The 15,085-nt window shown below is 41.8% G+C and overlaps 1 non-coding gene and 1 pseudogene across 1 annotated transcript; one reads left to right on the top strand and one right to left on the bottom strand.

Annotated features, from left to right (window-relative positions):
- Nucleotides 1-347: 347 nt before the first annotated feature.
- Nucleotides 348-480, top strand: LOC128593036 (small Cajal body-specific RNA 17). The gene has a single exon (XR_008382219.1). It is a non-coding gene; the product is annotated as a small Cajal body-specific RNA 17 (non-coding RNA).
- Nucleotides 481-14,276: 13,796 nt separating this feature from the next.
- LOC128591451 (alpha-ketoglutarate dehydrogenase component 4-like) lies at nucleotides 14,277-14,574 on the bottom strand (annotated as a pseudogene).
- Nucleotides 14,575-15,085: the final 511 nt, after the last annotated feature.

The following is a 15,085-nucleotide window of genomic DNA, read 5'->3' as shown; positions in this document are numbered from 1 at the left end:
TAATTAGAGGAAAACTTTGGGAACAACCTAAATGTTCACCAACATGGGAATTGTTGATTAAATTATGTATTTATGTAGAGCATGATATAATATTATGCATCCATTTAGAAAGCTAGAATAGATCAATATTTATAGATGGGGAAAGATGCCCACAATGTGTTGCAAAATGAAAGGATCAGTTTATACAATAGTATATACAGTATGATTCTGTATAAGTCAAACCATGTGCATACATATGCATACACAAATATATGTATGAAGAGACAGCTGGAAGCAAGTTCATAAAGTGTTAACAATGCTTATCTGGGGTGTCTGCAGGGGTGTAGCGAGCATGGTAGGTTAGAGCACTCTCAGGTCCCTGGTGCAGCCCTTGAATGAGCCCGCAATATTTTCCTTATATGATCAGGTTCCATTGCTGCTTGCCGGAGCCTGAGATGATTATGAAAACGTGGCAGGCGAAGTGGGGCCTGGCACCCAGAGCCGGGGGAAGGCGCGAGGGGTAGCGGGTGTGGCTAGCAGGGAGGGAGGTTAAAATTTGAAACTTGCCTGAAAAAAAAAAATGCTTATCTGTGGCTAGTGAGGTTTATGTAATTTATTTCCTGCTTTTCTGTGTTAACTGAATTTTTAAAAATGAGCATGCCTCAATTATGTAATCATAAAAAAGTTTCATGTGAGAGAAAAAATCTATTACCTAGGATTTTGCAGTTTTATCTTTAATTATGCTATAAAATTGTTTCATTTAGGGCAGCACCTGTGGCGCAGTGAGTAGGGTGCCAGCCCCATGTACCGAGGGTGGAGGGTTCGAACTCAGCCCTGGCCAAACTTCAACAACAACAGCAACAAAAAAAAAATAGCCAGGCTTTGTGGCAGGCACCTGTAGTCCCAGCTACTCGGGAGGCTGAGGCAAGAGAATCGCCTAAGTCCAGTAGTTGGAGGTTGCTGTTGAAGGAAAGTACTACCAAATCCAAAAGGGGAGGGGGAGGGGGAACCAGCCATGTAACAGCTCCTCTCGCCCCCTACCATGAGAATGTGACCTTTTGTAACTGTTCCAGGAGATAGCCCCGAGCCGAAGCAGGTAAAAGGGCTAAGCAAATGTTTAACTGTTAAGCAAATGTTCAACTGTTAATCTTGTCTTAAGACAGTTAAGTAATGAACCAGAGTTCTTCTTATGTAGAAAGCCCCTGCTATGTCTGCTACCCCTCCCTACTTTGTGGTTAAAGCCCCTGCCATGTCTGCTACCCCTCCCTACTTTGTGGTTTTTGCCTTTATAAGCTTGTAAAACCTGCTGTTCGGGGCTTAACTCCTCTGCTCCTGAGAGAGTTACGAGCTAAGCTCCAGCATGCTGGAATAAAACCCTCTTGCTGATTGCATCAAGTGCCGTCTCTTGCAGTTGATTGGGGTTGTCATAGTCCAGGACAGAGTGGGGGGTCTTGTCCCAAGTCTTTCACTGTGAGGTATGAGCTGTGACGCCACAGCACTCTACCAAGGGTGATAAAGTGAAACTTTGTCTCTAAAAAAGAAAAAATTGTTTCATTTAAAGCTAAATTTATGTTGTGGCGGGCGCCTGTAGTCCCAGCTACTCGGGAGGCTGAGGCAGGAGAATCGCCTAAGCCCAGGAGTTGGAGGTTGCTGTGAGCCGTGTGACGCCACGGCACTCTACCGAGGGCAATAAAGTGAAAACTGTCTCTACAAAAAAAAAAAAAAAAAAAGCTAAATTTATAATATTTGTTAGACATTTTGCACCTTAGAAAATGTGTATTAAGTCTTTATTTTCATCGATTAAATGTTGACAAAGTTAAGTACATTAATTGATGTCTCTTTATGCTTGAGTTCTTCCCACTAAGCACTCTGGTAAAAAGGATCAGCTTCATTTACTCATTTTAAGCATTACTTTCCTTGGGCTTTTGTGCTGACAAAAATTAAGTGGTTGCTTTTTTTCTTTTCTTTTCTTTCTTTTCTTTTTTTTTTGAGACAGTCTTACTCTGCCCACCTCCATCCCCAGACCCACTAAAGTGCAGTGGCATCATCGTAGCTTACTGCAACCTCAAAAGTCTGGGATCAAGTGATCCTCCTGCCTTAGACTCCCAAGTTGCTGGGACTCCAGGCACATGACACCATACCCAGATAATTTTTCTATTTTTTGTAGAGACAAGGTCTCACTTTTGTTCAGGCTAGCCTAGAACTCCTGAGTTCAAGCAATCTTCCAGCCTCGACCTCTGCTAGGATTACACTACACCCATGTCGTGCCAAGTGGTTACTTTTTTAAAACCATAGTTAATTCCACAAATGACATGAATTTCACTGATATTAATTTTTTACTGAGGTAAAAATAGTTTTGAAACAACCAACGGAAAAAGTACTAATCAAAGTCTGGCATTTTGACATACTCATTGCAGTGATTCTTCTTCCCAACTTAATGACAAAAGTATCTGACATGCAAGTTACTTTTTCTTTAATACTTGCAATACTGGGCCGCGCCTGTGCCTCAGTGAGTAGGGCGCTGGCCCCATATGCCGAGGGTGGCGGGTTCAAACCCAGCCCCGGCCAAACTGTAACAAAAAAATAGCCGGGCATTGTGGCGGGCACCTGTAGTCCCAGCTGCTCGGGAGGCTGAGGCAAGAGAATTGCGTAAGCCCAAGAGTTAGAGGTTGCTGTGAGCCGTGTGACGCCACGGCACTCTACCCGAGGGTGGTACAGTGAGACTCTGTCTCTACAAAAAAAAAAAAAATACTTGCAATACTAATACTATGCACATTGTATTCATCTGACATGATATTTCTACGTAGTTCTTGGATAAGTAAATCAGCTCAACTCAAGTAAGGTGGTTGAATTCCAACTATGCTGGGTACTAGGTCATACTCAAATGTTAGAGATGAAAATCACTCTACTAGCTGGAAAACAATTTCAAAGAATTAGATGGCTAGTGTTACTGCATCAAGAACTGTGCCACACCTACACAATACTCAATAAAATAAATTAAGAATTCTGCCACACCTGTTTATATTCAACAAAGGGAGAGGTTTTGTTCTGTTTTGTTCACAAAGAGCCAGAAGAAGAAAAAGTAAAGAAATGGAGGAAGTATCGGATAATGAAATGGGTTCAAATTTACTGGAAAACTAGTGAAGTAAACAGAAGCAAAATTTAATGGAAAAAAATTTTAATTGATCTCGAAATGGGGCATAGACCCTAAGAAAGTAGAGGGAAAACTTTTGGGGAGGAAGAGAGTAATTTTTAGACTCATCCCTTTCCTTAAATCTCTACATTTAATTAATCACCAGTTCTGCTAAAGGTTAGATCCTCAGCAAAAACGGAAGATACTAAAAGGTAGTCTCCAATTTACTCTCACTACCTCCCCGTACTTCTAACCTCACTCCTCCAGTGAATCTTCCATTTTCTCATCACTCTAAAATATACAATTGATTATGCCAGTTGTCTGCTTAAAAGTTCTTTAATGGCTCCTCATTCCCTTCAGGATAAAACAATAAACAGATGGGCATGGTCTATAACGTCTTCTGTGAGCTGGTTCCTGTCCACTCTTCTAAACTCTACCTCATTCTTTAAATGTATATTGCATCCCAGTCATGCTGAACTAATTGCTGTTTTTCAAAAAGGCCATGCCCTATTTCTGTGGTCAAGACGTTTCTTTAGTTTTTTTTTTTTTTTTTTGTAGAGACAGAGTCTCACTTTATGGCCCTCGGTAGAGTGCCGTGGCCTCACACAGCTCACAGCAACCTCCAACTCCTGGGCTTAAGCGATTCTCTTGCCTCAGCTTCCCGAGTAGCTGGGACTACAGGCGGCCGCCACAACGCCCGGCTATTGTTTCTTTAGTTTGAAATGACTCCCCTTTCTCTGCCCCACATACCTACAAGATTCTAATCATTCTGAAAACTCAACTCATGTCCCTCCTCTCTTTTTTTAACTTTCCTGACTTCGTTAGGCAGAGTTTTATTCAGATATTTATTCTGTAGATGCTCTAATATTGTGTTTTAATTATCTATTGCAGCATTACTATATTATCTCAAGCTTAGTGGCTTGACACTAAAATAAACATTTATTATCAGGCTGGATGAGGTGGCTCACTCCTGTAATATTAGCACTCTGGGAGGCCGAGGTGAGGTGGATTGGTTCAGCTCAGAAGTTTGAGACCAGCCTGAACAAGAGTGAGACCCTAGCTCTACTAAAAATAGAAAAACTAGCAAGGCATTGTGGTGGGCGCCTGTAGTTCCAGCTATTCAGGAGGCTGAGGCAGGAGGATCACATGAGCCTGGAAGTTTGAGGTTGCTGTGAGCTGGGACATCATGGCACTCTACCCAGGGTGACAGAGTTAGACTCTGTCTCAAAACAAAACAAACAAACAAAAATATGTATTATATTTCAAAGTTTTTGTAGGTCAGGACTTTGGGAGCAATTAGCTGGGGAGTTCTGGCTTGGAGGTTCTTATAGGGGTCAGTCTATTGTCAGCTAGGGCTGCAGTAATTTGAGGATTCGAATGAGGCTGGAAGATCCACTTTCAATGGCTTACTCACTTAGCTGTTAAGGTCTGCTGGATGTTGATGGAAGCCTCCGTTCCTCGCTCTGAGAGTCCTCATGAAAGGTCTGCTGGCCACCTCCAGAGCAAGCAATCCAAGACAACAGCTCACAGCAACCTGAAATTCTTCTATTCAAGTGATCTTTCTGCCTCCTGAGTTTCTTATATATTTGGATATTAATATCACATTTACTTTTTTTTTTAGATAGAACCTTGGTCTGTCACCCAGGCTGGAGTACAATGGCACTATCATAGCTCCTGAGCTCAAACAATTCTCTCACCTCAGCTTCCTGAGTAGTTGGTACTATAGGTGTGCATTACTATGCCCAGCCAATTTTTAAATTTTTTGTAGAGATAGGGGTCTTGCAATGTTGCTCATGTTTGGTCTCGAACTCCTGGCCTCAAGTGATCCTCTGGTGTAGGAGGATCCTGCTCGTGATTACAGGCATGAGCAACCACATTCGACCTAGATCATACTTAATTTTAATTTTTAAATGATGGTGGCTTATGGCCCAATGGCCCATTGCCTAGAAATAACAACCTCTTTCTCCTTCTGCAGTTCATATATAGTTCTCATATCTTCAGAAATAGTTCCTCTTGGGTGGCGCCTGTGGCTCAGTCGGTAAGGCGCTGGCCCCATATACCGAGGGTGGCGGGTTCAAACCCGGCCCCGGCCAAACTGCAACTAAAAAATAGCTGGGCGTTGTGGCGGCGCCTGTAATCCCAGCTACTCGGGAGGCTGAGGCAAGAGAATCACTTAAGCCCAGGAGTTGGAGGTTGCTGTGAGCTGTGTGAGGCCACGGCACTCTACCGAGGGTCATAAAGTGAGACTCTGTTTCTACAAAAAAAAAAAAAAGAAAAAAAGAAATAGTTCCTCTTGTTCTTCTGCTCCAACGTTCTGGATCTTCAGTAGCTCTGTTATCTCTAACCTTTATAAGGATGTAGCTCCCCTGGGCACCACTGTCCTGCACTGATGACTGTCACTATTGCTTCCATCCCTCACTTTGGGTGCTTGATATTCCTCCAAGAAAGTGAAATAAGTCCAAGAGCACAGTTGAGGTCAGGCTCAGACTGTTAGCAAGTCTTTCGCTTTTTGTTTATAGAAAATGTAATAGGGTAACTTACACTGCTGCTAGCAGTGGCTACGCTGAGAGGTCCACAGTCTGAACTTACTGTCAGAATGGCCAAACCTAGCACTTCTGGAAACTCTAGCCCAAGTTGTTATCATATGACCTGCAAAAGGTAAAGTATAACAACAATCTGTCATCAGTCCAATTCCTAAGGCCTTTGATTGTCAGTCTTTAAATAACATCTGACCTCAACTATCTATGCCATGGACTGCTGGGCCAAGCATTCTCCGTTTCTGGTTCCCAGTCACTCCTTCAGCACTGGCTGAAGAAAATGAGCAGGACACTCTTTTGGCTTTCCTCTCCCTCTGCTCTCATGATCCTCACAAACAATCGCCCAAAGAATAGTCCTCTCAACCCTGCAAAGATGTTCAGTAATGCGTAAGCATCGGACAGTGTATATTCACACTTAGACAAAAACATTTCCTTGTAGAAATCAGTCTTTAGAGGGAGAAAAACTAGTAAGAGAGACTTTATTAACAACCTGAATCATCTACATTTGTTTTACCTCAATTATTTCAGGCTTTCATATGCAATGAAAGAACTAGACATGTGCAATGCCTTTGCATTTATATAAGCCAAGAGGTGACTTAAGGTATTTCCCAGGACTAAGGAAGAATCAGTGTCAAAAGGAAATTTGAGCCTTTGCTTTTAGACGATAATGTTTCCAGTTGCTTTGCTCATCAAAGTTAAAAAATAAAATCCTGGCTTCAGCTAGCTTGGTTATATTATCATCTGACGTAATTACTTGTTGGAAAGCATGTCTCCTCTTCATTAGAGAGCTTGGAGGTCAGATGGCAAAAATAGGAGCTGAAAGAGATATTAAAGAAATTAGTTGTGCCTAGAGATGGAAAATATCGTCAGATTGTCATGTGGAAACAGAGGGCTGTAGTGAAATGAGGAGAGGTTTTGGAGTCATATAGATGGATGTCCGCATTATGAGAACACTTCCCCCAAGGTGGGGTGACTTCAGCTTGCCTGAGCCTTAGTTTCTTCACATGTAAAATGATGGTAATAATCTTATTCCATAAGGTTGATATTAAATGAGAAAATATATAATCAAGCCTTGGTAGGCAGGCAGGCTATGTTCCAGGTATAGGACTGAGTGCTGGGAATAAAGTGGTGAACAGATAAAAATAAGTTACTGTCTTCAGTGATATTCCAGTTCAGAAGATTAAAAGGCATTCTACAAAGAACTACCTGATTATTGTTGTAATGAATCCTATCATGAAACCTAAGGGTGGGTGGCACCTGTGGCTCAGTGGGTAGGGCGCCGGCCCCATATACCGAGGGTCGCGAGTTCAAACCCAGCCTTGGCCAAACTGCAACAAAAAAATAGCCAGGTGTTGTGGCAGGTGCCTGTAGACCCAGCTACTTGGGAGGCTGAGGCGAGACAATTGCCTAAGCCCAGGAGTTGGAGGTTGCTGTGAGCTGTGTGATGCCACAGCACTCTATCAAGGACGATAAAGTGAGACTCTGTCTCTACAAAAAAAAAAAAAAAAAAGTAAGGGTATCATAAAAGGAGACTGGACTTAATTTAGGGTATTAGGGAATGTAGCCTTGAGGAAGTGATACAGAAGCTGGGGAGTCTGGGTTAGGGGGGAACAAGTCGGGTTTCAGCTGGAGCATTCTTGACTCATGGAAGGTAGTCAGTAAATGGAAGCTGCTATTATTATTTATTCAATAAACATGTATTGAAGGCCTACTATGGAACCTATACTACTAGGCATACTTAAGGTACAGTGAATGTGAGAACTTGAGCTAGTAGCTTAACTTCCTCAATATGTTCATCTGTAAAATGGGGCTATTCATAGTACCTACCTCTTCAGTCTTTTTTTAAGATTCAGAGAGATAATGTGTGTAAAATTATCTGGCATAGGGAGAACATGGCCTCAAGCGATTCTCCTACTTTGGCCTCCCAAAGAACTAAAATTACAGGCATGAGCATTGTACCTGGACTAATTTTCTTAGTTTTGACAAATGCATACATCTCTGGAGCCAAAACCTCTATGAAGATTATCTATCTATCTATCTGTCTACCTGGGTGCCATCACCCTAAAAAGTTCCCTTATGCCTTTTCCCAGATTCCTAGTCAGTCCCCACTCCCACTCCCCACAAGAGAAAACTACTGTTCTCAATTTTTTTTTTCTGGTGCTGAATTTTTCAAAAGGGACCTTACTTAGCTTCAGTGCTTTCTCACAAGAGTGCACAGAAAATTCTGCAGCCTATACGCCCGTAAAATAGGAGAGGTAATTCTAGTAGACTGTGTTGCAATCAACAAATATTTGTTAAGTCAAAGGGTAAAACTAGTGAAATCACTTAAATGTTTTTTTTTGTAGTTTAATGTTTTGGTAAAAGTGATACAATGAGCACTCCAGAAAAATGTAATTAAGGTGAAAAAATAGGAAGAGGAAATTAAAAACTGCCCGTGATGTAGAGAAACATTTTTAATATTGTGATGAAATTTCTCCCAGATGTCCCTGTATACCATACATACATATAGTGATCTATGTATGAAATTTGATATAAATGGGATTATACAAATGCTATTATGTAACCTGTTTTGTTTTTTTTTGTTTTTTTGTAGAGACAGAGTCTCACTTTATGGCCCTCGGTAGAGTGCCGTGGCCTCACACAGCTCACAGCAACCTCCAACTCCTGGGCTTAAGCGATTCTCTTGCCTCAGCCTCCCGAGTAGCTGGGACTACAGGCGCCCGCCACAACGCCCGGCTATTTTTTGGTTGCAGTTCAGCCGGGGCCGGGTTTGAACCCGCCACCCTTGGTATATGGGGCCGGCGCCTTACCGACTGAGCCACAGGCGCCGCCCTATGTAACCTGTTTTTATCACTTAAACATATGCTGTAGATATTTTTCATTATAAATAAATATGTCAAATCATCTTTTTTTTTGAGACAGAGTCTATCTCTGTTGCCCAGGCTGGACTGTGGTGGTATAATCACAGCTTACTGAATCCTCGAACTCCTGGGTTCAAGTGATCTCCTGCCTCAGTCTCCCATGTACTAGGAACTATAAGCACAGCTAATTTTTTTTTTTTTTTTTTTGCAGTTTTTGGCTGGGTGTGGGTTTGAACCCATCACCTCCGGTATATGGGGCTGGCGCTCCACTCCTTTGAGCCACAGGTACCGCTCAAGCACAGCTAATTTTTTCAGAGGAAGGGTCTTGCTATGTTGCTCAGGATAGACTTGAACTCCTGGCCTGAAGTAATCCTCCCACCTTGGCTTCTCAAAAAGCTGAGGATTACAGGTGGGAGTCACCACACCCAGCCTCCATTCTTTTATTCACCAATGATAAAAGTGTTTCTACAACTTCAATATTGTCAGTGACATTTCAGTGAACATCCTTGTACATATAACTTTTTCTAAAGTGTTATTTCCTTAGCATAAATTGCTAGCCGTGGGATATTTGGTTACAAATGAACATGTTTTATATACTTGTTTATTATAGCAAAATGCCCTCAAAAAAGGAGGCACCAACTTATAGCCACTGACTGGCTAAGTTTTTAACTCTTCAGAATAGAAAATAAATGTTCATTTTAACTTTTTTCTTTAGGATAGAAAACAGAGACACATGAAGGGCTAATCCACCTATATTTAAACCAGCAACCAAAAATGCATTGTAAAGCCAGGCATGATGGCTCATGCCTGTAATCTTAGCACTCTGGGAGGCTGAGGCAGGTGGATTGCTTGAGCTTATAATTTGAGATCAGCTTGAGCAAAACCGAGACTCCACCCCCAATTTCTAAAAACAGCTGGGCATTGTGGTGGGCTCCTGTAGTCCCAGATGCTTGGGAGGCTGAGGCAAGAGGATCACTTACGCCCAAGAGTTTGAGGTTGCTATGGCTATGATGATGCCACAGCACTCTACCCAGGGTGTCAGAATGAGACTCTGTCCCCACAAACAAACAAACAAACAAAAAGCATTGTAGAAGTACCCCTAAAAGCACCGCAAATAATGCAGTTGAACTCAATGCAAAAATAATTTTTAAACACCTGCTATATGTAAAAATGAGGCCTGCTGCTGTGAGTAGAAAAGTGAGAAGCCATGGACCCAATAGTAAAATATTCACAACAGGACAATTTCCCCCGTCACAGTGATTCGTCTCCATTTAAGTCTATATGATAAGGATGGACTCCAAAGAATCCCTAAAGGAGTACTGACTCCTATATTATTTGTGGTATAAAACTCAAAAGAGGTAAGTGAAAAGCAAGTCTCCTTTCCATTCTTGTGCCCTAGATCCCTACCTTCACTTATAGTTATACTTTCCAGAAGTTACCACTATTACCAATTTCCTGTAGACTGTCCCCCAAAATGCTCTATATGTATATACTCAAGCATATGCTGACCAGGCAAAAACATTTTTTTTTTTTTTTGAGACAGAGTCTCACTGTGTCACCCTGGGTAGAGTGCTGTGGCATCATAGCTCACAGCAACCTCAAACTCCTGAGCTCAAGTCATCCTCTTGCCTCAACCTCCTGAGTAGCTGGGACTACAGGAACCTGCCACAATGCCCTGCTATTTTTAGAGATTGGGTCTGCACTTGCTCAGCCTGGTCTCAAACTCCTGAGCTCAAGCAATCAACCTGCCTCAGTGCTAGGATTATAGGTATGAGCCACTGCAGCCAGCCAGGCAGAAACATTTATTGTCCATGTATCATTTACTCATTTAAGCAATTTTTATGCAATAGTATTATACTTACACACAATTTTGTGCATGATCTTAAAAATATACATTGGAAATGGTTCCATATCCATTCATACAGAGCTGCTTCTTTTTACTTGTAGAAAATTCCATTTCACTCTTATGAATCTGCTTCTTTCTTTCTTTCTTTCCTTATTTCTTACTTTTTTTTTTTTTTTTGAGACAGAGTCTCACTCTGTTGCCCAGGCTAGAGTGCTGTGGCATCAGCCTAGCTTACAGCAACCTCAAACTCCTGAATTCAAGTAATCTTCTTGCCTTAGCCTCCTGAGCAGCTGGACTACAGGTGCCCGCCACAGCTGGCTAATTTTTCTAGTTTTAGTAGAGATGGGTTCTGGTTCTTGCTCCAGCTGGTCTTGAACTCCTGAGCTCAAGTGATCCTCCTGCTTTGGCTTCTCTGAGCGCTAGGGAAATAAGCACTCTAGCCTGGGCAACAGAGTGAGATGCTGGCTCAAAAAAAAAAAAAAAAAATTAAAAAGCAGAAAGTATTAAATATATATTCTGTGTCTGAAATATGTTTCCCCAAATAACTGTTAAAACAAAAGAAAAGCAAAAAAGCCAAGAGGAAATCTCCACCCACTCAGACTACTCAGGAGGAGTAAATATATCCAATGTTTTAGCAGTTCACAGTAAAGCTTTGTCACATTAATAGCAAGAATAGAAAAAGTCCATGCCTTGGCACTGAGAATTTCCCCTAGAGAGTTTGGCTCTAGATATATGGACATACAAATACTCATTTGTCACATAATTCATCAAAAGGCCATTGGACATGCAAGCAGAGGAACACATTTCCTTTTGCCCTTCCCATCACCTTTTTGTTTTTGAACTTCATTTTGAAATAATTACAAATTTAGAGAAATGTTTCAAAAATAGCACAAAGAATTCTCATATATCCTTTATCCAAATTCACTAGTTTTAAACATTTTATCTAATTTTCCCCACCTCCTATATTTTTATCTGAATTATTTATACTTGAGAGTAGGTTGCATGCATTATGCCCTTTTCCCCCTTAATTTTTCAGTGTGTGTTTCCTAAAAGCAAAGATATCCCATTGATTTTGGTCAAAGAAATTGACCTGACCACTTCCACCTGCTCTTGTATAACATCATGAACTGAATTCTATAGCTGCTGTATCTCATCCCCAAGGGCCTCAAGGAGAAGACCAATTCTCCTGAATGTGCACGCAGAGAGGAAGCTGATGAGTGGATAGTTAATGTTTTTGCCTGCCCAATTATCCTTCCCTGTCCGCTGGCAACAGCTTCAGAAAACCATTCCTTTTCCATTGGGTGCACAGTCAGCAGGACTGTCCTTTAAAGTGACTCATCTTCCTAGACGTGAAATGAGCATATAACTGGACCCAGGTCAATCAGCTTCTCTGGGCCATTTGAATCTTGACGAAAGGGACTCAAAGATTTGAAAAAGGGTGAGCTGACTCCTAAGGGTGGTACACTGATGAGGATGCTCAATGGCTTTTACTGTCCGTCAGCTCTGTTTCCCTTGTACTTGCTGCTTTACCGTTTTTTCTCATTCTTTGTGCTACCCTGTATCTTTCCAGTGATTTCCATAAGCTTATGTTGGTCAGGGTCAGTTTTTGTTGCCTGCAAAAACAGCTGATTTGAAAAAAAAATTGCTTTCAGAAACACTTGCCCAAATATAACTCTGACTTAGATTGTATAGAAAAAATTTGGCCTCGGGTACACCCTTCCCCAATGCTTACTGTGGCAGCACCTCATAGGTTTACCATTTTGCCGTTCAGTGTAATTAATGAAACTTATTTTCTTTTTTTTTTTAATGAAACTTATTTTCATACTACCAAAAGTGATCATTCCTGGAAAAGAGAGCAGCCCTTCTGCAAGTTGTAGTGAACTGTCTCCCACAAAGGGCCACTGTCTGAGTCTGTGGTTATTTCTTTAACTCCATTGCCCCAAACTGCTTCATCCGAGTGGTAGAGTAATGGAATAAATTAGACTTGAGCACAACAGCCTGTGGTGGGCTCGCTGCCTGATTGTCTCTGGGGTCTGCTGCCAACAGGAAGTGAAGACATCATTCATTATCTTTCCTGAAGATCTGTTCCTGATTTCCTGTGACTCACACATGAGCAAGAACAAATTGATATCTCCAGAATGACATTCAGACAGTGTAGTCCACATCACCACCCAAGAAAAATATTTCCATAAAAGCATATTACCTGTAAAGAGGTTCCCAAGCCCATGTTGAGAACAGCTTTTCCTTTCCTTTTTGTTCTTTCTTTTAATAAATATTATTATGCAGTGCAAACCTGCTTCTCATTAGCTGCTCAAGAACCAGATCTTGGTTTATTTTTGGATGGACAAAATTCCAATTGTTTAACAAATATTTATGTGCCTCCTATGTACCAGGAACAGTTAGGTGCTGGAGAAACTACAGAAAGCAAAAACCGGGTCTTTACTCACACAATGCTTACAATCCAGAGGGGAAACAGACGTTAACCAAGGTGTTCTACTTATTCTCCATTACACATTGTTAATAGTGCCACAGAAGACAAATACAAAGATCTATGAAGAAGATTAAGAATATACTGTTTTTCTCAGAACAACTAGTTTTCACAATTTTTTCTCAAGCTGTCACCCTGGGTAAAGTGCCACAGCATCGTAGCTCACAGCAACCTCCAACTCTTGGGCTCAAGCAATCCTCTTGCCTCAGTTTTTCTGTTTTTAGTAGAGATGGAGGTCTCACTTTTGCTCAGACTGGTCTTGAACTTGTGAGCTCAAGCAATCCACCTGCTTCAACCTCCCAGAGAATTACAGGCATGAGCCACCGCGTGGCCACTTTTCATAATTTCAAGTAAATTTCTTAAAGAGACTAGAGGAAAATCATTCCCTTACGCTATTAGTCTGTAAATGGTTTGTAAATACATCACCCAAGTCCCAGTCCAAAAAAATCACAGATCTAGTCCCCCTTTTCAGAGCAAAACCTAGGGGTCCTTTCTTTCTTTCCCTTTCCTTCCCTTCCCCTCATCTCTCTTTCTTCTTCTTCTTTTTTTTTTGTCAGAGACAGAGTCTCACTTTGTCACCCTCGGTAGAGTGTGGTGGCATCACAGCTCACAGCAACCTCCAGCTCTTGGGCTTAGGCCATTTCTCTTGCCTCAGCCTCCCGAGTAGCTGGGACTACAGGCGCCCACCACAACACCCAGCTACTTTTTGTTGCAGTTTGGCCGGGGCCTACTTTGAACGTGCCACCCCTGGTACGTGGGGCCGGTGTCCTACTCACTGAGCCACAGGTACTGCACCTACCTACCTTCCTTCCTTTCTTCCTTCCTCCCTCCCTCCCTTGCTTCTCTCCCTTCCCTTTTCTTCCTTTCCCTTCTCTTCCCTTCCCTTCCTTCTTTCCTTTTCTTTTTCTTACAAATGTGTACTTTTTTTTGGAGACAGAGTTTCACTTTGTTGCCCTTGGTAGAATGCCTTGGCTTCATAGCTTACAGAAAACTCAACCTCTGAGGCTCAAGTGATTCTCTTGCCTTAGCCTCCCAAGCAGGTGGGACTACAGGAGCCTGCCACAATGCCCAGCTATTTTTAGAGACAAGGTCTCGCTCTGGCTCAGGCTGGTCTTGAAACTGTGAGCTCAGGCAATCCACCCGCCTCGGATTCCCAGAGTGCTAGGAGTATAGGTGTGAGCCATTGTGCCCGGCCCCCAAATGTATACTTTATTAAGTATAAATTATATAAACAACAGTTAGGTAAGCTCATGGAGAAGCTGACCAAGATACATAAATTAGGAGATACAAGTATCCATCTAAATTTTTCTATCTCATTTTTAACAGAATATTTATTAAAGTTTTTTAATATGCAATTTCTCATTTTTCATTTTAGTAGTCATTTATCGTAAGAATAATTCTTTTGTCTGATGACAAACAGCAGGCACAGTGATTACTCTGGACCTTCACGTTGGATATAGTCAGTTTGAGACACAAATTTCCTGCTGTATTTCTGAGGTACTGTTTTTATTATTTCTGCAGTGTCTGCTGGACCCTGATACATCAGCAAATCTGGTGACTTACCTCCCTGAGGAATGCTAGGAAATTGCAGAAGAGTGGGACTGTAGCCCTGCTGATCTCAAAGCTCCTGCCTGGAAGCACTGGGGTTTAGGATTCTTTCTTCTGTCAGGAAATCTTGTTAATGGTGTGTGTGGCTTGGCTACCTGGATGACCCTGCTGGCAGATGCCATTTCAATACACTAATCATTATTGTTTTTCAAAGCCAAATAAAAGAGAAAAATCATTCAGGTAAAATATCTTAAAGAGTAAGACTATGGGAGGAGGGGGAGAAAAAGAAGGAAAAAGAGAAAGAAGAAAATGTTATCGTTTTAAAGACAAATACAGATAATGAGGTATATTTGTTTTCTGTGTGCTGTCACAAATGATACCAAATTTATTAGCTTGCAACAACATAGGTTTATTATCCTACAGTTCTATAGCTCAGAAATCTGACTGGGTCTTAGTAGGCTAAAAACAAGGTATTGGCCAGGCTGAGTTTCTTTTTGGAGGCTCTGGGGGAATATTACTTTCCTTTAATTTCCCCAGCTTCCAGATGCTGCCGTCTTTCCCTGGCTCCTGGCCTCTCTTCTTTTCATTTTGAAAGTTAGCAGTGGGGCTGGCTGCTGTGGCTCAGTGGTTAGCTTGCTGGCCTGCATATCACAGGTGGCAGGGTCAAGCCTCACCTGGGTCTGTAAAACAGAA

The sequence above is a fragment of the Nycticebus coucang genome, chromosome 8 (assembly GCF_027406575.1).
Source record: "Nycticebus coucang isolate mNycCou1 chromosome 8, mNycCou1.pri, whole genome shotgun sequence".
NCBI classification, from domain to species: Eukaryota; Metazoa; Chordata; class Mammalia; order Primates; family Lorisidae; genus Nycticebus; species Nycticebus coucang.
Note: the sequence above shows the minus strand (reverse complement) of the source record. Positions and strands in the feature narration are given on the sequence as shown.